The 25408-nt window shown below is 43.5% G+C and overlaps 1 long non-coding RNA gene across 1 annotated transcript; it reads right to left on the bottom strand.

The window, feature by feature from the left end:
• Positions 1-806: 806 nt before the first annotated feature.
• Positions 807-15259, bottom strand: LOC128085385 (uncharacterized). The gene is made up of 3 exons (XR_008208945.1): positions 15218-15259; positions 1661-1876; positions 807-843 (listed from the first exon to the last, which is right to left on the bottom strand). It is a non-coding gene; the product is annotated as an uncharacterized LOC128085385 (long non-coding RNA).
• Positions 15260-25408: the final 10149 nt, after the last annotated feature.

The following is a 25408-nucleotide window of genomic DNA, read 5'->3' on the forward strand; positions in this document are numbered from 1 at the left end:
CAACCCTCTACAAGGAAACTCAGCGGTGTCAGAGTAGTGGATAATAAAGGGAGATATCCCCATTCCTGTGAAAGCATGAAATAAGCATCTATGTTGAGTTTGGAGCTGCACTCAGCTCTGCAGCAGACAGGCCAAGATAAGGCAAGTAGAGCATCTCTGGAATTGGAATTTATCACAGATAAACCTGAGATTTTCTGCACAAAAATAAACTTCAGTGCACTGAGTTGTTTTTTTCTTCGTTGTTTTTGTAAATCATCTGCAATGTGATAGAACAAGGGGGAATGGTTTTAAACTGAGACAAGGGAGGTTTAGGTTAGATAGATATTAGGAGGAAGTTTTTCACACAGGGTGGTGATGCATTGGAACAGGTTGCCCAAGGAGACTGTGGATGCCCCATCCCTGGAGGCATTCAAGGCCAGGCTGGATGTGGCTCTGGGCAGCCTGGTCTGCTGGCTGGCGACCTGCACACAGCAGGGAGTTGGAACTGGATGAGCATTGTGGTCCTTTTCAACCCAGGCCATTGCATGATTCTATAATTCTATGCAACTCAAATGTAGAACAAGTTGGAATAAGTCGCTTTTGATAAATGATTATCATAGAATCACAGAATTCTTTGAGTTGAAAGGGACCTTTAAAGGTCATCTAGTCCAACTTCTCTGCAGTGAACAGGGACATCTATAGCTTGAATGGGTGCTCAGAGCCCCAACCAGCCTGACCTTGTATATCCATCCAACATTTGCCATTTACCCACCTGGCTGTGATGACCATGCTGATAGTCCCTTTCAAAGTGGCTTAAATCAGCAGATGGCAAAGCACCACACAGTCTTCCACTCACTCCTCCCCCTTTCCAGTGAAATGGAAATGGGAGAGAGAACCAGAAAGAAAAAAGTAAAACTTGTGGATTGAGATAAAACTATTTACTAAGATAGAGAAAAGGAAAATGATAATAGTTATGACTGTGCATGCATACACCAACCTCTGACTGATGCCCAGCTAATCCCCCAGGCAAAAGAAGAGAGAGAGAGATGAACTCCCAACCCCTTCAAAACTCCTTCCACATGATGTCATTTGGCTTGGAATATCCTTTCAGACAGTTTAAGTCAGCTGTCCTAATTCTGTTCCCTCCCAGCTCATTGGGCCCTTAGCTGAGAGTGGCCTTGGTCCTTTTGTTGCAGTTGCTCAGCCAGCACCTTTCAGCCCACAGCTGCAGCACAGCATGGATGATTGGATCCTTTATTTAAAGAAAGGGAAGAAAAGTCCCATATTCACAATGGTGAATCCTGCCTGTGTCCCCCTTACTTTCCACCTAGCATGGCTGACCACTTTGCAAACTGGTGACATCACAGAGGGCAAAATTTACTTGCAGGAAAGGCACTTTGATCAGCACAGCACATCCTCAAATGAAAAAGCGCCGCTATCATATATCTGCCTCCTGGTTTTATCAGTGCCTGCAGCACCAAGCCAAAGTGAAGTATTAGGAGGTAAATCACCTCCATGCATTTCTCACAGGCACTTAGGAAGAGAAAGCAATTTTAGGGAGGATCTCACAGAGTTCCTCAGTGAGGAAGTTCCATCATCTCACCCTGTGCTCTCTCTCTGTCCAACAGTATTAAACTAAATAAGCAACAGACAGGGAGAGAAAACCAGAGAGAAGTGGTACTTTCAAATGGCAGAGGAGCACAGTTCTCTGCCTTAGCCCTGCAGTTCGTGACACATTCATTATCTCTATAGCAATGCAGTTGATGCCCCTGCTGAGATAACAGCACAACTCATCTTCTCTGCTGGTCACTGGGCTTTCTGAAGGCAATTCCACAGAGTTCAGCATCTTCCACGCTTTGAAGAAACAGACAGCTGCCAAAGCTCTCATACTTAGCACCTGGGAACACAGGTGGTGATGGATCAGTGGTTGGACTAGATTATCTTAGTGGTTCTTTTCCAACCTTAATTGTTCTATGATTCCCTGATTGTCTTTGGGTTTTTGTTGTTACACAACCTCTGATATCTTCCCAGCAGCCTATATTTTGTCAACACTTGAAGGATCACAGAATTTGCTCATTTCTCCAGTGAGTTTCCAGAGACAGATTTGAAAGTGTAAAGAAGTTCCTGGCAAGCTGGGATGAAGGAGAAAATAAAGCTTTTTTTTTTGCTTTTTTTTTTTTTGAGGCTGAGCTGCTGAATCATGCAGAACAGGCAGCAGCCCACAGAGCAGGAGCTGCAGGAAGATCCAAACATCCCCTGGAGCATTGGGCTGCTACCTTCAATATCTGTGTGCCATGAAGTGGCCTGAAATACCTCAGTCGTGGGGAAACAGAGCAGCGTGCACACCACCTGTGCCCAACACCTTATGGAGAGGCACTGGAAAACCACACAAAACTGTTCCAAAATGAAGGGCTGTCCAAAACTAGCACAATTTTCAAGTACAACTTGGAATGCCAGGGAGATAGCAATCAGCTCTCCTTGTCTCTGGCAGAGCAAGAAGCTGGCAAAAGCAATGCTCCAGGGCAATGCATCCTGAAGGGGAACCTCTGCCTTTAGAAGCCTTTGGAGATGGATGCCAGGAATTCATAAGCATTTTCACTGCAGTGGGAAAGATGCATATTCTTGAAATTCCTTCAAGCCCTATGACCCACGTCTGTACATGGCACATGCAGCCCCTACATTAAATACCTCTGTGCCTGTATTCTTTCAGAGAGGGATCACTGTTCCCCATGGCAGAAGGTCTTTGAGGACACAAAATTAAGACCACTTTCAAAGGACTGTACATAGTAAACATCAATCACTGGGATGGGGCAGACTTCAGGGATACAGAGTGCCCTGATTATGCAGCAGAAGAGAGAGTCCCAAGGGACCTCAGAAACATGAGACACTGAAGTGAGTGGGGTGGAATAGGGCCTGGCAATAACTGCCATGCACGGAAGGACAGTGGATGAGAAATAACATCAGTTCTCTATTCAGATCAGAAGAAGTTTGAATGGTGGAGAGTAAAGGAAAGCTTTTGAAAACATATTACCTTGCATAAATTGCACAAGGTTGCCATTGGCTTGGAGGTAGCAGAGGCTAAGAGCTGACAGTTTCATCATGGAAATTGTTTAGGAAATGACCAAGGGAACACATTTCATTGTTCAAATGTCAAACTGCTTGTGTCTAGAGAGGAGTGTGTATTTATCAACTGCAATAATACACATTCCACAAAGGAGAAGAGCAGAGAAACCAAAAATTTTATCATAGATCTGTTGTGACTCAGACATCTCTGGTGCTCAGGCAGAAGAAACTACACAGGAGAGGAAGATTCATATAACATTTCCTAGAACAGAGGAGTGATGGGCAAATGCTAAGCAGGATATAAGCCCTGACAGAAGAGAAAACAATGCTTTTCCCAACTGTTAGGTGAAAAAGCAAAAACAACGTGCATGATCTCAGTGCAGCAATAATCAAGAGATACAGCCAGAGTAACAGACAGCAACTGAACTGGGACAGCCACGATTAGACAGCAGAATTCAATCTAAGAGTTCAGAGAAGTACAGCAGGAATAGTTCATGTTGTAGGCAGCCATAGATTAAGATAGATGTGCAAGGAAAAAATCCTATGGAACACAATTTTTCTTCTAAAAGAAAAACTACAGATTTGTAGGTAGGAAATGAACACATCTGGGGAGACAGAAGGAAGATATGCAGTTCATCAAGAATAAAAATGTGTTGCAATATATCCAGAGAAAAGAGGAAAGGGAGCAGTCTGACTATATTGTTTCTATTTTATCAGGATTGGATCCAGTTCTGATGAGGTGACCATGGGAAAATCACCCATCCAGAGTGACCAAGCCGCCTCCAGCTGTTTCCTGTCGTGTTTCCTCATAGATTCAATGCAGAAGCGGATTCTGATATGCACTTCATAAAGGCAATTCCCAGTTGGCAGGTAGAGACTGCAGTCCAAAAAAATCAAACTGGAAATCAAATGCAGGGCTGTTGATGAGTTCTTCACAATCCCCATCCAGTGACTTGACATGGAAAACACTATTCTTCTTACAAGTGGGCTTTCAGGTAGCTCCAGCAATCCACCAGTCAGGAAAGCAAGTGGTGACCCAAGGATGTGGCTGCATTCTCCATCACCTACACTTTTTTTTTTTTTTTTTTTTTTTTAAATTCCCTCCCCCCCCCATCCTCTTGGGAGTAAAACTGCACACAGAGTTTGTTGAAACAATTTCAGTGTAAGAAAAGATTTCTTACTTCTGTTCAAGCTAGAATTCATGTTCCTTAATATTATTTGCTAATATCCTCGTGTTGAGCATAGATAACTTGATTGCATCAAGAATTACTTAAGCTTAAGCACAAAACTAGAGAGCATTGGAGGTCAGGTGCAGGACTTTATGGCTGAGCAGTTTTGTTTTACTTTGGGGTCATCATAGGTGATTAATTGACCTGTTTTACTTCTTCAGATCTGCCACATCCAGACTGCTTTGGATATATGTAATAAAAATCAATAAAATCTCAGAAAGGCAACCTAGGTCAATAATTAGGATGAGAAATTCAGGCTAGCAGCTATGAGTTAACCGTGAAGAACTGCCAAAGCATTTTTTGTGCCACTAGGTGTCTGAGAAACAGAATGGCAGATGAAATTCTGTATAAATAAGCATAAAGAAAAGCAAATAGGAAAATAATTCTGATTTTGCTTAGAGATGGACTGTGAGATATTACCAATTAGATACAAAAGCTTCTGTTTATAATAGGCGGATATGTGCAAACAGAACTGCAACTGGGATGATTGCAGCTTAGCTTTTCTTACAGCTTTTGGATGCTTAGACCTGAATCCAGCTGTTCAGACCTCACACAACATAACACAGATGAGTAATTATCATCTCCTCAAACCTCTCCTGCACTCCATAAGTGCTTTTCTCCTCCCTCTTAAAGTCTATTGGGCCATCTGACAGGGCTACCAGATTGATTATTTTAAAGTTGCTTCCAGGTGGAAGTTACCAGCTTGGGTGTTCCTATGTTAATCAATTCCTGCAAATGCATCTGTCATAGCACATTGCAAGCCACCAATCCCCTTGCTCTTTGCCATTTGCCACGACTCAGTTTTCTGAAGAAGGTTCCTTCACTGGGAAACACTGACAAGGCACTGACAATTCTGTAAGATACACATAGTACAGATACAGATACCATGACACAGAATGGCTTGCTAGACCTGCACAGCTCAACACTGGTCTTGTTTAACCCAGCTACTACAATAACAAGCGCTACCCTTCTCTCAGAAGGCAATTTTTTGTTTGCATCCCCAAAACCAAGCCACATGAAGTTTACAATTCAGCCCATGTGAAAAGACAGTGAGCCTCCCCCTGCTATTTTCAGAAGTTACTTGCATATTCTATGCACTGCTCTGATTACTGATCAGCCTTTTTCACATGCACACAGATATTGTCATCTCTTGGCCGTTAAAACTTCTAGGTCAATGGGGAAAATGTCAATGAGTCAACAAATGAATTTTAATTATGCTTCCCACAGATGAAGAATAGAGGAATATGGCAGGTCCTGAGAAGGAATGAAGATTCAGAGAGGAAAATGACAGCAAAGCATTTGAGATGCATACAGCTTTGTATTTGTGGCCATCCGAGATACAATCAGCTAAGCAGTTCCTTAAATAGGAAGGCATAATGGAATCATAGCATTGTTTGAGTTGGAACAGACCCTGAAAGACCACCCAGTCCAACCCCCCTGCAATGAACAGGGACACCTACAGCTCCACCAGATGCTCAGAGCCCTGTCCAGTCTGACCTTGGGTGTCTCCAGAGATGGGGCATCCACCACCTCTCTGGGCAACCTGTGCAAGTGCTTCACTGCCGTTATCATAAAAAACTGCTTTCTTACCAACTTAATCTAAATGACCCCTCTCTAGTTTGAAACCACTTCCCCCCCACCACAGACCCTGCTAAAGAGTCTGTCCCCTCCTTTCTTACAGCCCCTTTAGATACTGACAGGCTGCTCTCAGGTCTCCCCGGAGCCTTCCCTTTTCCAGGCTGCACAGCCCAGCTCTCTCAGCCTATCCTTGTAGGAGAGGTGTTCCATCCCTGGGGTCATTTTTGCAGCCCTCCTCTGGATGTGCTCCAACAGGACCACGTATTTTAAATTATCAGCTGGTGAAAACTGCTCTATACAGTTACGGGTAGACTGACGATTTGATAACAGGATTCACACTAGAAAATCTCACAAGCATAATTCCCAGAACAAAGCCATCCCAATTGCCTCAACACATGCACCGCTGGGGATTTCTCACAATGGAAGGGATGAGGATTCCCATAGGAACTGTGTTGTATCTGCCACACTGTGGAGCCATTGGTCTTCATGAGAAAGGTTGGATTGACCAAGGCATTTTAATCCAAAAATCAAGTTATAGACTTTATGTTTCCCTTTAAAACAGGCAAGCACAGCTAACATCAATTTCTTAAAGAAACTAGGCATAGAGCAAAGAGTCAAAGCTTATATGAGAATGAATGGTGCAGCAAGAAGGAGCTCTCAGCCTTCCCATCATACTTGCCCTTCCCTGGATATAGAGTGAAAAAAGTCCTGTCTAACTCATGGTGGGAACATGCAGATTCTACCACTTAAATACAGCATTCCAATAAAACAGAAATAATGTTTTCCTGAGGGAAAAAGTGGTGGTGGGGAACAGCCATATATATGCAGTTCCAGGAAACTGTGCACTGGGAATAGCCAAGTTAATAAGAAAGGCCATTTTTAAAGACACCAAAAAATTCCTCTGCTTCTTCTTAAATGGAATTTGATGTGTCCTCAGTCTGTCAGTGTAAGCTAATCCCTCGGCTCATTTGAAAAGAAAATAGTGATATAAATGGATGAAGCTCTCGAGGTAGCTGCTAACAATCATATTCCAAGCCAATTTTCTGCTTCGCTAATACTCTGAAGCTAATCAACATTTTTCTAAAGGATCTCTATTATAGCATATAATACATGATTTTTCAGCCCCCCAAAATACTTCCTTGGAAATATTGATGCTGGTCGCACCCCCTGTTGCTTATTTACCCTTCCCAATTAAAACACATCTCACAGAAGTATTCCTGCTGGCTACAGCCCCAAAACGAAGTGAACTTCTCCTGGCTCAGTGCTTCCCTGGCACCGAGGTGGAAAGCGTCCACGTGCGAGGTGAGGAGCAGCGGGAGGAGGGATGCTGCCAGGCGGATGCTGGCACAGCATGCAGCACAGGGAAGCAGACGGTGAGCCAGGCAGGTAGAGGCTTCACGGAGCCCCTGGTATCAAGACCATTGAGAGAACTGAGCTCTTTTCAACTAGAATGAGGACTGTGGTCTGCAGGTGGCACCGAAGGGGACATGCAGGTGACGTACTTGCCCTTCAGGGCACATCCGGCATGGGGCTTTGAGAAATTGCATTTCTATTAAGCTTCACCATGCAGATTAAAGACTGCATTGCCCTCCACAACCGTCTTTGGAACAATTGGTACTAAATTAATCAGCGCTCGCTTTTCTAATAATGAGATACGTTTCAAGAGGAGACTACAGTTCTGGTGGCTGTTCATCTGTTTCATTCTTGGCATCCTGCCTAGGTCCTACTTGAATATCACAGAATCACAGAGTCATCTGAATTGGAAGGACCCTAAATATCACCTAGCCCAACTCCCTGCAATGAGCAGGGGCACCTTCAGCTCCATCAGGCGCTCAGGGGCACCTTCAGCTCCATCAGGCGCTCAGAGCCCCATCTAGCCTGACCTTGGGTGTCTCCAGGGACGGGGCATCCACCACCTCTCTGGGCAAACATTATCTGGGTCCTGGGTGTTTGCTATTCATCATTTTACAGATTTCTTCAGAATACTCTTCTACCAGCATTTCAAATTGGGATGAAGTCTCTGATGAGATCCATGTAAAAGAGACCTCCAAGATACTAGAAAGTGAACATAGATGAAAAAATTTAATTTAGCTTTTCTGCACTGGCCTTGACTGAGTGCCTCTTTCACTGCACATTTTTACAACTCTTTGATAGGCCTTCTGTCTTCAAGTCTTTCAAAAAGGATTTATCATTAATTTTGATGCCTTTCTCAAGCCCTTCCATCACTTTTTATCCTGCCCTGTTTCATTTTCCAGCTAGCACATCTTTATGTATACTTCTATGGGTTATTTTTTTTCCCCATACTACTGTGATTTTAGCTATTTCTGTGATGCCTCCTTGCTTCCAGTAGATTCAGCCACTACATCTAGAGCACCCATTCACACGTGAATCTTTCTAAAGGAGCCACCCTGGCAGGATTCCTGCCAGCCGAGGTAGGGTCCATAACTTGTGCTGCCACACTAGGAGATGATGGACAAGGTATTTGGAATGCCCAACGCAAGCTGTCTCTGAAAACACATCTGCTGTAATTTCTAGACGGGTCCTAAGCCTCAAGGAGTGTCAGAACTGAGCCACAAAGACTACAGAAATAGGAGATTCTGACCAAAAACAAACAAACAACGTTAAGCAGGAGATACTGGATTTTGCTTTTCTGAGATGTTGATAATTTTTAGTTTATTTTTGAGAGTTTCTTTATAAATGCAGAAAATGAACACTTTCATTTTTGGTCAGTATCTCCATATCAGAAGGTATTAAGTCCATTTCTGCACTAACTGCAGGATTGCTGTTTATCTGGACTCATCCTAAAGGCACTGACTGTCTTTTGCTACTAACTTTTACAGAAAAGCCAGGTGCATTGCACTGCAGAAGCATCAGGTACAATATTGCCAGCTACATCTTAAGAATTTTGCAAGAAGAGGTTACTAACAGTTAATGCTTTTTACATCTGCAAGTTCCTCTGGTGCTGTGATGATGTGGGCTATGATACTACAGAAACCAGAAAGGAATGGGCTCGCAGAGCTATATAATGAACAAGACATGAAAGAAATATTGAAATCTGTAGTTAAATCCATTTAAGGACAAGAATAGCAAAGGCTACTGAAGCATTTTCTATTCACATCTTTACATTAGCAGTAAAAGTCATATTTTCCTAGAATCTTTTCAAGAATATACGTTCATTTTTTCAGCTTTAATTCCATGCTCATCTGAATGAGCTCTACTTTCAGACAGTAAAATCAAAGACAGCATCAACGATGGCATCCTTCAAAACACCCTTTCCACTGCAGCCACTTGAAGCAAAGCATTCTCAAGTTTTGCTGAGAGATCATGAAACATTTGCAAGTTCTGTGAGCAGCAAAAGGAACTCATCCTAACTTATGCATTTTTAATATACAGTAGCATGTTTTGCTTGGTGGAGCAGAGAAGTATCAATTGATATGCAAGTCAAATTACTGCTTTGTCAGCAAGATACTCTTTATGCAGAGAAAGAACTGCAATATCACAGTTCCCCCATCAGAAAGCTGGGGAGGGATATTTTATAAGGGCAGGTAGTGACTGGATGAGGGGAAATGGTTTTAAACTGGAAGAGGGTAGATTTAGACTAGATATTAGGAAGAAACTCCTTACTGTGAGGGTGGTGAGACACTGACCTGGTTGCCCAGTCAGGCTGTGGATGCCTCTCCCTGGAAGCATTACAGGCCAGGCTGGATGGGGCTGTGAGCAACCTGGTCGAGAGGGAGGTGTCCCTGCCTGTAATTAGATGATCTCAAAGGTCCTTTCCAAAACCCGTGATTCTACTATTTTTCTTTGAGGTTACATCTAAAATGAAGTGAATATTTGAATTTCTCTAGCATAGACTGGCTGTCATCTCAGATAAGGTTTTTTTTCTAATTCATAAAGCAGACAAATTTTCAAAATCCCAAGGAGAAATTACCAAACAAAATTAATCTCACCAGATAAACCAAGGAATCCCAGACCATTTTCACCCTTTCTGAGTCAAAGATACAACTTTGACCCAGACTGCCCTACAATCCCTGTACATCCCACTTTGTAGAAACGTGAAAGAGCCTTCCCACACCGTGAGGATCCTACTTCAGTATCATAGCAACCTTGTTTTCAGATTGCTTTAATAAACTAATCTATCTCCAAAGCATTTGGCACTGGTCCTGCGGGAACGTTGTGGGAACATTATGGTTTGATAATTATAAACTTCCTATTCATTTCCAGGTTAAATGCATTTGTGGTCATTTTATACCCATTTGTTCTCCTGCCAGCGTTGCCTGCAGTGGAGATCTGGAAGGCCAGAAAGCTTCAGGACACCTGGGGAGTAACTGCTGTTGCTTTCCCACCTGTGCTTCAGCCAGAGCACATCAAAATCAACACGTGCCACCAGAAACTTCACGCTAAGCTCCAGATGCAATGCGCTGCTGGTCCATTCATAGTGCAAATCAAAGACCTTCACATCTGGGAGGTTTTCAGGGGATATTCAGCTGAACACAGGTACAGAAGGATTTCAGCTGTTTTATACAAGCACCTGGTGCCGTCTTTTGTGAGATTCGAATGGTGCAGATTTACATGAAAGTTCCACCTCTCACTGGAGACCAGGCACTGCCAAAACCTCTAGGTATCTCTGGTAGTGTCCCAAATCCCACCTGGATGTCCACCATAGTGGGAGACAAAAAGCTTTCCAGGGTCTGTTGACCATAATGGGAGTTCAGACACAGTGCTCATAAAGTGCTGACACGTAGACACTTGAATATCAGCATCTTAATTAGTGACCCGAGTCCCATCTCATCCTGCAGTGTTGATTTAACAACCACTATTTTTCTGGACAAACAGTCACCGCTCCAATACAATCCACTGTCTCTGCAACTTCTTTTGCAAAGGAAAATGACATCAGTGGGATAATCCTACATTAAACTGGAATTAAGGAATCGTAAAGGAAAAGCTGGAGGCAGTTCTGGATGACCACTGCAAATTACTGCTGAGTTGCAACCAGGACAGTTTCTGTTGGAACAGTGCGATGCTCAAATGGGCATCAGGATCCACCTGATCAATAAAAACAGATCCAAGTTCTCGCCTTTCTCAAAGGGGCATCATGTATTTGAAGTACTGCTCAAATATCTCAGCATACTAAAAGAGAAAGAGGCTAAACAAAATCTAAACAAAATTTGAAGAATCGACACCCATTTCTTTCTCGCTTCCTCCAAGGAAGACGACCCAGACACATAGATATATCTCTGAAGTTATTGTGGATACATAGGGTTATTGGAAATCAATGCTGAAAACGTCGGGCTTTGAGAAATAACTTCTTATAGCTAGATTTTGTATTTCTCCTAAGATGAAAGCATAAAAATTTAAATATATAAGTTAGAAAACCTGGTTTCAATTACCTTTACAAGACATTAACTAGAAAAGATAAGGTATTATAAGATTTTATCCTCTAGGAGTGAGATTCCTTATAGCATTGAGGTATTATCTGAAGCTGTTACACCGTAATCAGAAATGTGGCACAGAAACAGGGAAGAAACGAAGGAAGAATATGATGGCATTGATAATATAGAAACTTAAACAGTGTGTTGAACACCTCTAAATATAGGTCAATCAAATGAAATGGAAAGGTAGACCAAGAGAAGACCGCACTATTCCAAGAACACATTTTGGTATATTAAAGGTGGAAAGAATTCCTTCCCGTGGATGTGGTGAAAGTTCTCCTTGCCCTGTGCGCAGGAGAGACAACAATCTGTCCCACCAGACAGGAGAAATACATGTGGAAAAGAGCTCCTGACACCTCAGGAACAGCAATGAAAATGAGCAGAAAGAGAGAGCAAGGAGTGACATAAAGAGCTGATAGTGAAGTCAAATGGTAAAAGCAAAAATTGCCAGTCATGCAAGATAATGAGAAGCATGGACACAAAACTGCAAAACAAGTGCTTGCCTCCAGCTTTGGTGTCAGTAAGGTAGCAGTGATTTTGTCTGTGGGCCAAAAGGAGATAAGAAACAAGAGCAGAAACACAGCAGTGGAGGCAGACATTGCACTCAATGTTTTCACATCTCACAGCTGGAAGGACCCACTACCCTTCTGAGTTCCACATGCCCTTCCAGGAATCATAAAGGTTGGAAAAGATCACTAAGATCACCAAGTCCAACAGCTGACCCATCATTAACCACATCCCTCAGTGCCACACCTACCCTTCTCTTGGAAACCTGCATTCAATGGGAGAACAGGAAACGCAAAGCAGACAGAAAATGAGGAGTGAAATGGCGGACTCTTATGCCTGACCATAAAAACAGGTGAAATTTCAGATCAGATTTGGAATAAGAGTATAATGGTGATAAATGATATAACAAACATTATGAAAATTTCAAAGTAAGATCAGGGACATAATTGACTTCATAGATGTGCAGTGGAGCTCATCCATGCTGGCTTGAAGAAAGTATTTGATTAAACACCATCTGGGAGATCAGCTCAGATGGGGAGAGTGGAAGATGGATGAACTGCAGAGTAGGTGTGGAGATGGAAACACATACTACTGCAAGGGTGAGGATCAGGCTGGAGGGAAATTACTAACAGATTTCCTCAAGAATCAGCCTTGAGACTAACATTTTTATTAATTACTTAGGCGCAAAAAATATCTGACAAAATCTGCTAATGGCATAATTTAGAGGCAGTGTCAGTACAGAGGTGGAGTGAAATACCAGCAGAATCAGCACACGATTCTGAGGACTGCAATATGAGGAAAGAGAAGAAATTCACTGGTACAAAATGCAATGTAATTTTTTTTAGGGGAACTAAATATCCACACAGCGTTATGATATAAACATATGGCTTATCACCTGGAAATGACTGAGAAGTTCCAGGTGATGGGACAGTGATCAGCATAATGCAGCTGGGAAATGACAAACAATTTCAGGGCCAGGATGAGGCAGGTATTCAATTCCTTGGATTGGGAAAGGTCTCTGTGGCACAAGTATTATAAATGATTATTGGTATCCCTCATCTGCAAGTTGCCCCAGCAGTAATGGCAAATGGTCAAGTGAAAGGCCAGCTCAGCCAGAGGGGATCATTGAAGCTTACTAGGATAACTGGACAAGCTGGGAGGCATTCATCAAAAGGAAATGGAAGGAGATGGGCTTGATCAGCCTGGAAAAATGGGCTGCTGGTATAGCTACCTGTATATGTGTAAAATAGGTGGGAAAGAGGAAAGGTGTATAACTGGTCAGGTCATGTTGGCAGGAGAATGAACTAGCACACACTGTCGTGAATTTGAGCACGTAAGAAAGTTCCTGTTTATTAAGAATATCAGCAAGAAGAAGTCTACCTCCTTTCATGAGGGATCTCAACATACTTACAGAAAGCACAACATGCCTTTCCTCATAAGGAAAATAAGTGATCTTCAAGACATTAGGAAGTCCTCGCTGGATCTCTGTTACAGAAAAATGGAACCCTGCAGCACCTATTTGAACAGTCTGTGCTGTGAACAGGAGTTTGCAATCCTGTCAGGTCACTGTGGGCACAGAACAGGCTGCCCAAGATAGTGGGCACAGCCCTGAGCTGCCAGAGTTTAAAGAGAGTTTGGACAATGCTCTGATCATATGGTCTGATTTTTGGATGATGCTGTGTAGACCCAGGAGTGGGACTTGATGATCCTTAAGGATCCCTTCCAACTTGGGATATTCTACAATTTTACGAGGGCTGGAGAGGAAAAAGGAGCAAAATCAGAGAATGGAGCAGAGGAATTAAATGAAATAAGGACCCTGGGGGCTGCTATCTTATTTATTAGGCCTCAGTAGCTCACCTGGGAGCATGGAGGCTCCCTGGGCAAGCTGAGATGAACAGCTGCTGCCTTCTTCCCTGAGGGAACACCGAAGTAATAGGGTGTTCAGAGGATGCTATGCTGTGCCAGAGGCAAGCAAAAGGAACATGTCATTACCATGCCTACAGAGGCTGGGGATCCCCAGGAGACAGCAACAGCAGTGCTGTTTTATAGTAACTTGATAACTACTCATGCCAGGAGGACAAGTTACTCTAACAGTCTTATTTGCTAAGTCACTGGATAGTAAGACAACAATTTTCACAGCTGGTGCAAAGAGACCATTTTTTCTGTCTTCTAATACAGGAAAGCAGAAAAAATGAAATTTGGAGTAAATGAATAACTAAATGCAGCCTTAACAACACACGCATACTCCCCAGCCTCAGGTAGGTGGTGGGCACTCCATGGAGATGCAGAGGTCTACAAGGTACTTCCACCATCAATGCTTTCCCATATGGATACTATGTGATTGTCCTGTTGTGGTCCAGCAACTGTGTCCTCATCTTCCCAAAAGCATAGAAATAGGGAGATGAGTGGCCAAACGTGTTTCATCTCGTTACACAGCAGCACCCTGGCACCACACTCAGCAGGACAACTCCTCTGGAGGACCATGCAAAGACAACAGAAATGCCTTGCCAGAAATAACTAGCTGGGGTGGGACATGCACAAGGTTGTAAAGCTGTTTGCAATGAAGCAGAGAGGAATCTTGTGTGCTTTGAGATTTCATGAGATCCAAGTGGAAGAGGAAAGAGCAGAAACACTTTCAAAGTCTTTTCCCCTAACCACTGGGAGTAGAGAAAATTATTGGAGAGTAATTGAAGACCCAGAGGGGAGAACATTGTTTCCTACAAAAAGGCTTTTGATTTGTGAATAGTTACAAGTGGTACAAATACTGGGAAACTCCTGAATCCTACCCTGTCTGGATTCTGCCAAGGCACACTGGGTGTGCATGGTTCCTTCTGCCAGAACCAGCCCTGAAAACACCTCCTCATCAGGCTGCTTTTGGGGAGATGCACTAAAGACAGCATCCCAAGCATTACCAGATACCCCAGAGCTGGATGCTAGGCACTCTGGTCCAAGGTTCCACACCCTGGTCCTGCCTGGAGCCCATCCCCATTGAGCAAGAACTGCTTTACCTCCTCCAAATCTTGGTAAGCAGCTTCATCTGCTGTTGGACCAGGCAAAAAACTCTCAAAAGGAGTGTAGATGAAGTTACCTGCAGTTGTTTTTCCTTTTGACTAGAAAAATCCTCTTCCCTGGCCAAAGAGATCTTAACATAGGAATGTCTCTTCCAGGTATACAATCAATACCCAGGGGGAATGTTAAATCAGGGAAAAGAAAAGAGCCAAGTTCTAAGAATCATAGAATCATTAAGGCTGGAAAAGACCACTAAGATCATCTAGTCAAACTACAAACCCATCCCCACCATGCTCACCGTTGGTCTTTGGAAGCAGTGAGATTGTTTCTAACTACGTTCTTTGCAATACAAAGTAAAGCACCATTAGAATTACCAACAATCACATACAGGGGGGAAAAAAAAATAAAAAATTGACTCACCCAACTAGCCATGAGGGTCCCTGTTTATAGAACACTCCATCTCAGAAAGTGATCTTCACCCAGGAGAAGTTCTCTCTCTTGAGGCAAGCCCTTGAGTGAGCCCAGAGAGGGGTGGATCCTGTGTCCACTCCTTCCAGTCAAGTGGGTGAATTGCTTGCACCTGTGCTTCCTGGGCCAGTCACCAGGTGCTCAATCATCAGTTCAGGTCATGAGATACAAGTTCCCCCTATACCCACTAAGCCATGTCACTCAGTATGACATCAACCTTCTTCTTGAACAGCTGCAGTGATGATGACTCCACCACCTCCCTGGCCAGCCTGTGCCAACACATTACCACTCTTTCTGAGAAGAAATGTTTCCTGATATCCAACCTGTGCCTCCCTGGTGCAACTTAAGGCCGTTACCTCTCATACTTTGTCTGTGCAGAACCTAGCTCCCAGGAGGACACAAAAAATTCTTCTGTCAGAATCTCTTTTCTTAGGAAAAACAAGATCAAAACCACATGCACAAATTGCACTCGTAAGCTTGCTGAAATACACTGAAACTAATCAACATTCTGCTTCCTATGCTGTAAACTGGGCAGGAGTATATTAAGCAAGTGAAAAAGTGAAAGTTTGGATGTGCTGCCAAATGCTCCATCAGATATAATTAAGGCACCCATTCTTCATCTCTCCTACCACTAGTTCTATACATTAAGTTCCATTTTAATTTAATTACCTTTAATATAGCATTTCTTCATTCAAAATGAGCAGCTCCTAGTAATGGTGCTTTCAGGGGAATGCAGTTGGTACTTCTAGGGGGATGTGCATTGGTAATTGGCATTGCAGTAAGCATGGAGAAATTCCAGTTCCCAGTGCCATGAGGAAGGTAATGAAGTTTGAATGATTCTGAGAAATTAGAAGGGAACTGGAGGCTTAAAACAGGTTTTACAAAAGAAAACAGGAAACTGATATTCATTTTGTTCTGGACTGCAAGTGGGAGGTTCACTGGTGAGCCAAAGCTTTGAAAATTAATTATTTCCCCACATTAATTTTATTGGAGTGTCACACAGCAGTAGCTGATGGTCCCATTCAGCCCTGAGCCCCTTTCTAGTACTGTCCAGGTAGATGGCAGTAAATCATCCGTGTCACCCAGAGTCCAAAACAAGACCCACCCAAAAATTTCCCTTCAGGCCAATTGTTTTTTTCTGGTGGAAATTGAAATGCCTGCAAACTGATGTTTTAACCCAGCTGTGATTGTCTGGGGTGATTGGAATAAGCCCCGACAACTCATGTCCTGCCCTCCTGCCAGTGGGAGATACTGTCTGATTTGGGCTGATGTTTGTCTCCCAGGAAACCAGAATGCTTTGCTGTAAAAGTACACACCAGGAGTCCAATGCCTATGGAGGATGTTGGACCCACTGCAGAAGATTGTCCTAGGTGTGCAAAAACTGGCAAGTGCAGAGCTCCTGCTGTCCAGGTGTGTGTCCTTGCACAGAAAACACAAGGAGCAGCAAAGTCATGGCGACAGCGATGACAGCAAACCAAAGAAACATCACCTAACTGAAAGGTCAGCTTCGTTCTTTGTTCTTCCTTGTGTAGGAATAAAATTTGTTGCAGGTTCTGTAAATACCATTAAATTTTGATCTAAAGATGTACATGGATGAGACAAGCGAATTGGAAGAAAAATAGCTAAAGACACTGCTCTCAGAAGATGTAACCCGAAGCAATTTTTGTTCTGGATTCTAAAATTTCAGATTCAGTAATTACCTGGGTTGCTCCAAAAGTAATGCCTCCTATTTGTTTCCATGGTAACTACAGCAGATAAAAGGGAACCACAATACTATTTGATAGAACAAATTCTTGACTACAAAATACTATTTTTCAACATAATCACCATCATTCGCTATGCATATCCACCAGCAATGAACAAGATCCTGCATACTGCACTCATAAAAATCTGCATGGTCATCCAGAACACGGCTTGTCTTTCACTTGGCAATGTCAGCCGATGTCAATGGGTTCCATTTTTTCTGCATCAGTGGCATTCCTTTGCACATCTGTGTCAGACACCATAGTGTCAGACTGCCCCTCTGCTGCCATTTGCCACACAGCAACAAAACAGAACGGAATATTGGTGGGAAAGGCTAGGACTCTACTTCCACACCAGCAACACTCACCTTTTATGTCATGGGCCAACATCATAAAATAGGAGGCATTACTTTCAGAGCAGCCCTCACATTTGGGGCATTTCCTCTTTAGACACGCATGCTGCCAACTTGCCAGAAATTTGATGCTTGCCACTTCCCATCAGGTAACTTCTGTAAGTTTTTATCTCAGTAGTCAAAACCTAAAGCATGCCGATCTTCTAATACTTTGGGAAACCATGTGTACTGTAGTTAAAGAAGAAAAATGTCCCAGAAAGGCCATCCTCTCCTTCCCACATCCTTTTCAAAAGCAGGTGTGGCTCTGCTTTGATACAACTGTCAATGTTTGTAATGCTCCTGATGCTTTGTTAACCAAGTGAGTTAGAGAAGAGAGCTGATGGCACCATCCCGTGCACCATGCACCATCCGGGTTATTCAGGTGGAGATGAGTTCATAGAAACACTTTGCATGAGTTTACAAAGCCAGAGCTCCTGTTACCTACTGAAATAACTGCAGAAAGCAATGATCCATGCAGGGAGCAGCAGAAAATCATTCCTGACCCCATGCATTTCTCAAACCCCCAGCTTGGTTATCACCCAGCCGTGCACTCCATCAGCACGCTGCAAAGTCGAACTGCTGGCATTTGGAGTACAGAATCTCAGCGAGTTATTGATATTTCCTTGAATATTATACAACTGCTTGACAACGTAATCCATCATGAGAGTGAAAGCAGATAATTTCCTAGGAGCACATTGAATTTCCTGTATTCTGTTCCCTTTCTGGTTAAGCCCACTTGCTGGTCCCATTGTGCTGCTGCCTGTTCTCTGAGTTGCCATTTATAAATCGCTCTGTGTACAGCTAACTCTTGCATAAAAGGCTTCAACAATAGCAGTATACAGTCAAATGCACATAATTGCTTTGACAAAAGAAATAGAAATCACATCAAAGCACATAAACCGTGGTCCCTGCGTACGGCAGTTTAAAATAGATGATGCCCTATGGCTGATAATGTACTTCCGCCGTAATTGTTATGAGTCTTCTAAATAAGAAGCCAATTATTGCTCTAACAAGGCACTCATTAGTAGTCTGGACAGAGATCATACAGATGGTATGGAACAGCTGGAATGGCAAAGGGAATCAGAGAAGCGATGTGAGAAAGGCACAGGTATAAGCGGAGCTGCAGCCCTTTGCAGTGAGCTGGCTGCTGTGTGCTGCAGCTGATGGGATGACTGATTCCTGCTGCTACAGGATTTCGAGCCAATCCTGCCCAAATCAGGTCTGTAAGTCACTGTGACCTGCAAATTGTGAGCGCTGACATCCCTAAGAGCCTGGGTGCCACTGTCACCAAACTCCAGCCCAGGGAAGGAGCAGCCATTTGGGTGGGCTTGGACATGCTCTCTGCAGCATGGTGCATCCAGGGAGCTCGGAGGAAGCACTTCTCTCCTTAGAGCTTCCTTCTATTGTTTTCATCCAGGCTGGGAGCACAGGATTTGGCCCAGCAGCTCTTTGGGAAGGGCTTTTGTGGCAGAGATGGACATGGTTCCTCCTGTGCATTTTGCTCACTGGATTCTGCGCTAACGCTGCCCAGTGGCACAGCGCACCAAGATTTGCCTTTGAGTCTGCTGTTCTCTCCTGTCTGCATTTGGAAAATGTAGCTGTGTAGGGAAAGAAAAAACAGTGGTCCCTCTGCTTATAGAACTAGATATATTTTACAATGCCAAGAGCAGCTGTGGTTATCTGTTCACTGTCTGACATCATAACAAACCCTAACAGTGCATGTTCAGATATATCTGGTGAATCACCCATGAATTAGAAACAGACTTACAGAATTTTGGATTGGAGAGCAAGAGCAAGGAGGAAGGACTGGTTACAAGTAGGAACTGCTCATAAGGTCCCAAGCTGAGAGTAAGACCTGGAAGAAGAATGTCAAGGCAACCTGCAACTGGGCAAATTAGGCGACTTAGTCTGGCTTCCTCCAGAGCAGAAGCATCCAGAGACTGCATAATGAGTCTGGGCTGGTGGCAAAAATGAAGCAAAGCAAAACAACTCAAAACAAGCAAATGCTGGATTTCCAAACAAAAATCTTTCACTGAAGGCAATTGCACATATTGTTAAAACACCACAGACCTTCAAAGCACGTGCTGATACACGTGGACTGTATCTCATTGTTATTGTTCCTGCAAATTATGCATTTGCAGGAACAGGTTTCTGACATTAAATGGAGAATGCAGTTACCTTGACCCAGCAGCAGCCAGAGAGCAGTGGGAGCAGACAGAAGTGCAGAGGATCTCACAGCAGCCTGCATCCAGCAATGAGCTGAGCCTGTTCTCCCAGGGGCTTGCTGAGGCAGACAGGCTGTCAGCAACCACTGTTGCATGCAGACTCTACTGCCTTGTTTCTGCCTTCAGCAGAAGCTGCTCAACTGAGCACAAATATGAGCACTCTCATGCCTCAGTTTCCCCATAGGGCACTGAAGCAACACAGGCTTTCTCCCTAGGATGTTGCTATTAACACTAGATGCAGAGAAAGCGAGGCAGGATAGGCAAGGGAGCATCCAAACTGCAAGAAGCAGCAGGAGTGCTGGGGTTATGTCATGAGTTGGGCTCACAGCTATCAGCACTGACAACTTCAAACTACTAACAAAAAGCAGGCAACAGGTCTGGTTTGACAAGAGATGGGTAAGAAAAAACTAGGGTCTTAAAAGAGCATTGTGAATGCTGGTGGTGAGGAAAAGCCCTTTTTCCAGCAAGTTTCTGCACCACAGCCACAGATGCTGGCATTTCCCACTAGCCCAGCTCCAAGGACTGAAGATTGATCTGCTGCAGGATTTGCTTCCTTCCTAAAGGCACATTTCATAAGCAGCTTTGTAGCTCAAGTAATTATTTACCTCCCCCATTAATTAGGCCCCTACAAGCTAGGTAAGCCATATGCATTGCCTGGAGCAAGGAGCAGGGTTGTCCCCACCACTGTCAAACACAGTGCCCAGCCCACCTATATATTTTTTGCCTTGATTAACAGTGACATGTTAAGCACTTCTGGGTTTGGTTTTTTTGTTTGTTTGGTTGGGTGGTCTTTTTTTTTTTTAAATCACAGGGTGCTGTGCCAGCATCTGTAGCCAGCCCCAACATTTTCTCTTTAGTGTCTACCTAGTTCAATTGAGCAGGTCCAGCTGTGTTTGTATTTCATTGACACAGAAAGCAGAATATGTTGCTGTAGAGACAGCTATGATTTGCATCTTAATTAAGCAATGACAGATGCCCTAGTGATAACAGCAATCTTTAGCTATGGATCCCCCCTGGCTTTAAGGTTACAACATTCCCACATATTAGGAGGTACTTTTGAAATCAGAATTTTAGCAGGTGATTAGCAGAGTGTTATGTCTTAATGTTTTTATTGTGTCAAAAGCCTTGCTGGGTTTTTATCTCCAGATGAAGGCTGATCTGTGCAGGGAGATGTTTCACTATCACAGTCCTGAGGGAATCGGCAAGGGAATGACCTCAAACCTGGGCTTGATGCTGACAGTGCAACACCAAGCCACCCAACGGGGCTCCCAGGGGTGCACAGTGAAGCACTTGCAGGACAGTGGATGCCTACTTTGGATTTCCAGCCCTGGCTGCTCTTGCCCAGTCATTCAACATCACAATTTTGATCCACCTTTTCTGCACTGAAGAGACTTCAGGGTGCCCAGGGAGTGACGATGGAAAATAGAGTGAATTTGGTAAAAAATAAAACTGGGTTTGTACCCATTCTCATTCAGCGACCACGTGTTGGTCTTGGAGGGTGCTAAACCAGATGAAGCAGATCCTTAGAAATGAGGCTTTATCATCTATCTCTGTAGATGGCGCTCCACCTCATGTACAGCACGTACAGCATCAACTAAACTTCAACTAAACACTTTGGAACATGCAAACCTTCAAAGCAGGAAGTGACTCGGCCATGAGCATGGCATAGGATTCCCTTCCCTCAAGGTAAGGATGAGCATCTCCATGAGAGCTGTAGAGGAGCTAGTTGCATGAGTACCAGAGCTTCCAGAGTCCTTTTAGCTTTGTGCCACAGTTGATTTGTAGGTATAAGAGATAATGTGAGCTTGAATCAAAACTTTTTGCACTTCAGTGGGTTTTATTCACATCTTGTTGGCATTTAAAAGGCTTTCTGCCATGTGACTTTGCAGGCACTTGATATGATCTGAGCACACATTGCACTCTTACCTTGGCACAGGTCCACAATGCAATTTTCTCCTCTCTGGCAATCAATTTTTTTCCCCCAAGTTCAGAAAAAATCAGTTATCTGCAAGTCTTTTTCATCTGCAGAAATTCCTGAAACATGACCAAGGAGGAGTGGGGATAAGCAGCACCTATGCGTAGCATAGGAAACCAATACAGACTAGTTGCACAATTATTTATAGGATTTCAGTCCAAAATGGTTATGTCTCTGCTGGCACATTCTGGCATTATTGGAGGCAGGGCTCTGTCCTACAGAGCACAGCGACTCCTACATCATGGATTCAGCCAAGCAGATAGTGGGACTGGGGAAAGATGAAGCTGCAGCTGATAAAAGAAAATCCCTATTAACTCATATTGCTGCTCCACTGTAGCTCTTCCCCATCTCTATGGCAGAAAATAGAGGACGTTTCTTGTTCTACCATGTGAAACTGGAGTTAGCAGTCAGGTCAGGTGCCTCCCAGGAGGATCACTTAGCCCTCGCGCTCCTCCGAGCTCGATGGCATGCTGAGCAGCTTCCACACTTGAAGGGCAGGAAGCCTGTGCCTGAGTACACCAAAAAGTTAATTGGGAAGAGCAGCAGTGAAAAAGGCCTGACCTTTTCCTGAATCGCAGCCCAGTGCTGAGTCGCAGAGGTCATCCAATTAACGGGGAAAGTGATGCTGGAAGAGAACTTTCTGCCTTGAAGAAATGATTGTGAGTTGTTAGCAGGGCCCCATCACAGCGTACTTGGTTTCAGGGTGAGATTTTCCTCTCAGTGGGAAAGCAATACTTTGCCCTCAGACGTAGATAGCCACCACCAGCACTGAGCTGGCTCCTGAGGCTCCATAAGCATTGCCAGAGGTTGGCTGTGGTCCCCATAGCCCACTGCAATGACGCTTCTGGTTCCTGAGGCTTTAACTGCAAGTAAAGCTGAACTTTATTCCAAGGGAAACAGAGAGGTAGGATGGAGATTTTCAGACCCAGCAACTATTAGCTAAGAGAGAAGACTACTTCTGTTCTCAGACCTCTACTGTATCCAAATTCTAGCAGGTTTTCTGCTCTCCATGAGCATTCAATTTAAAAAGAAACTCTTCCATCAGCTCTTTATAGAATATTCCCAAGGTTACTCCCTCAGGCTCCAGCAAGACTGAGCCAATGGGACTCCACTTTGCACTGGTTCAGTGTGCTGTTTCTCACAGTGTATCCAGCAGGATGTTTCCCATTTCATAGGTTAACAAAGATTTTCCTCATCTATTTTCTGAGGGAAGAAAGAAACAATCACTGCTTGGTATCTCAGGATATCGGCTAACAGCGTATTTGTTTTACACAGATCAACTCAACTCCTCTCTGCTTCAAAATGTTCAGAAATCATGTTAATCTGGAAGAAGGTGGTGTCTTTTTACAAGTTATTTATTAAAAGCAATTGAAATAGGACATTTATATTTCATTCATGTTGAATATTGGTGTATAGTATAAGCATTTATACCTAACCTGATCCCCAGCACCAGGAATGCCTGTGTTTCAGTGTAATATCCCGTATTCATCTTCCATGCTGTACCCACCAGACAGTCTTAAAAAGCCATGAGAAGTGCAGGGGAGAATCACAGCTCACCTTCCTCTTCTTCTAACCTGTACAGTTGGCCATGTTAAAGCTGATACCACAAAAGCAGTCAGGATTGATCTAACTACATTTTCTCCTAATTAGAGTAGTCAGAAGTCCAAAAGAAAGAAGCTGGATGATGCATAAAGACAAACAAGTGAACAAAGCAGTTAATGTGTCACCACCAGCCATCCCATGCAACTCATCTTCAGTGATGCAGCAAAGAAGCGTAGGATGAGATCCTCCACAGCCCATTTGTGCCAACTGATGGCACCCAAAGGAATACCAAAAGGTAAATAGGAAGAAGAGAAGTATTGTATACTCTAAGAGATGGAAATAAGTTCTGAGGAGTAAATGGATGGCTGTCTAGAGGATCAAGGAAAAAACAAGCAGCTGAAATCTTGCATCACAGTTGGCTTTTAAGGAGCAGAAATGGAACTTGGAAAATGCCTATTAGAGTGCTTTCTCCAGAGAAATCTCTTTGTTAGTCTCATGCCAGTTTTGTTCATTGTGGTCGTCAAGAGACCACAGTGTATTTTCACCAATGCATGTGGAAATAAAAAGCAAACGGGGATTACCAGAGCAGAATGTGAGGGAAATGCCAGATTTACTAGAGCATCTATTTAGCAAGGCTGAAATGATTAAAAAAAAATCTCATGTTTTAAATGTCATTGATCGCTGTTATTTGCTTTGAGAAGAGGCATAAGCAGGTGTTCCTGAGAGATTTACTCCTCTTGGCAAGAGTTATGGCTGTTTCTTTAACAGGAACGCGTGAGCCCCATGTGATGATGGTCTCCAATTTAAAATGGGAGAGATATGTGTAAAAGGGCTGTAATTAAAACTGACATTTTTTGCTCAGCTGCTAACGGTGTTCACAGGGATGAAAAATGACATTAGTTCCACCCTGGGCAGAGACACTGCTCACTGTAAGAGGTTTGGGGAGAGCATTAAGCAGTAATGAACTGGCCTACAGCTCTGGTTCAGGGATGCTGGATCACATCAGCAGAGCCAGCGCAATGCCTGGCGCCAGCAATGACAGAGAGGTGCCAGCCCTCGTTAGAATTGCGATGGGCAAATGTACTCTGGGAGTGAGACGTGATGAGAAAAACTCTGTGTTTGGTGACAAAAAGCTGCATCCAGTCCCTCAGTTCCCTGGGGACGATGAGGTGTTGTGGTGTCGGAGAAGAGAATGGAAGATGGGAAGCTCTGGAAATTCAGGGATATCGAAGACTGTGACACCAAGATGTGGTGGTGTCTCTGGGTATCAGGAATATTCACGCAGAATTTTCTATCCCTCAGTCAACATTTATCACTGAGGAGCCTTCCTGGGGGACACAGGGATGAGAATCCATCAGTGCTGTTGTCTAACATGGCCACAGCACCTCTCAGTGTCCCAGCAGGGAGTCCAAAACATTACTGTCAGCAGCTACACTGGGAGCTCATTTGAGAGGGAATTTTAAAAAATGATGTAGCAACACTGTGACATCAGTAAGAATTCATAAATAGCTTCCCCAAGTTATCACATATGGTAACTGCACTGCATCTTGCCAATAATTAGATGGCAATGATTAAGAAAGCATTGCTGATGCAGTGTGTCTAGCTTTACACTTTCTCTTCCAGTCCTGTTGGCTCTTGAAGGAGAAGCTTAGCTACTTTGGTTTTTTTTGGCCAACAGAGAAGCACAAGATCTTGTATGCAAGCGTTGTATTTGTATGGCTGAAAGCAGGCTGACATGGCTCCAGACCAATGCCATCTATTGAACAGTCAGGTCATCGTTGCTTCTTCTCTAATCTCTGCATGAGATTTGTGGTGCTAGCTATCCCTTGTTATATAATTATTTCCTTTTCTCTGCATGAAATGAGACACTGAGTTTAAGTTACACTTACATGGTAGTCAGCTCCATTAATTATACCCAAGAAGCCAGTGTGGGCAAAACCACGAGGAGAAAAACAGCATAAATACAGTCTGCAGCAGCACATGGCTTGTAAAAGTCATGTTTTCTAATCTTTAAAAATAAGATAGAAATGTTTTAAAACAAGTGCTCAGCAGAAGATTGATCAAAACAACTTTAATTAGAGACATGAGACTATTTACACTGGCTGTTGCTTTTCTAATTTAGCTTTAATTTTCATGCTTGAAGGCAACCAAGCAAGCCAAAACTCAAGTGGCTGTGCTTTTTTTTTTTTTTGTGCTTTTAATGAAAACATCTCTCATCCTGTGCAGCAAAATAGCTGTGGAGATGACCAGAAAAGAGTAATCCAGGA

This window comes from Tympanuchus pallidicinctus, unplaced genomic scaffold, assembly GCF_026119805.1.
Source record: "Tympanuchus pallidicinctus isolate F22 unplaced genomic scaffold, pur_lepc_1.0 scaffold3, whole genome shotgun sequence".
Lineage (NCBI taxonomy): Eukaryota > Metazoa > Chordata > Aves > Galliformes > Phasianidae > Tympanuchus > Tympanuchus pallidicinctus.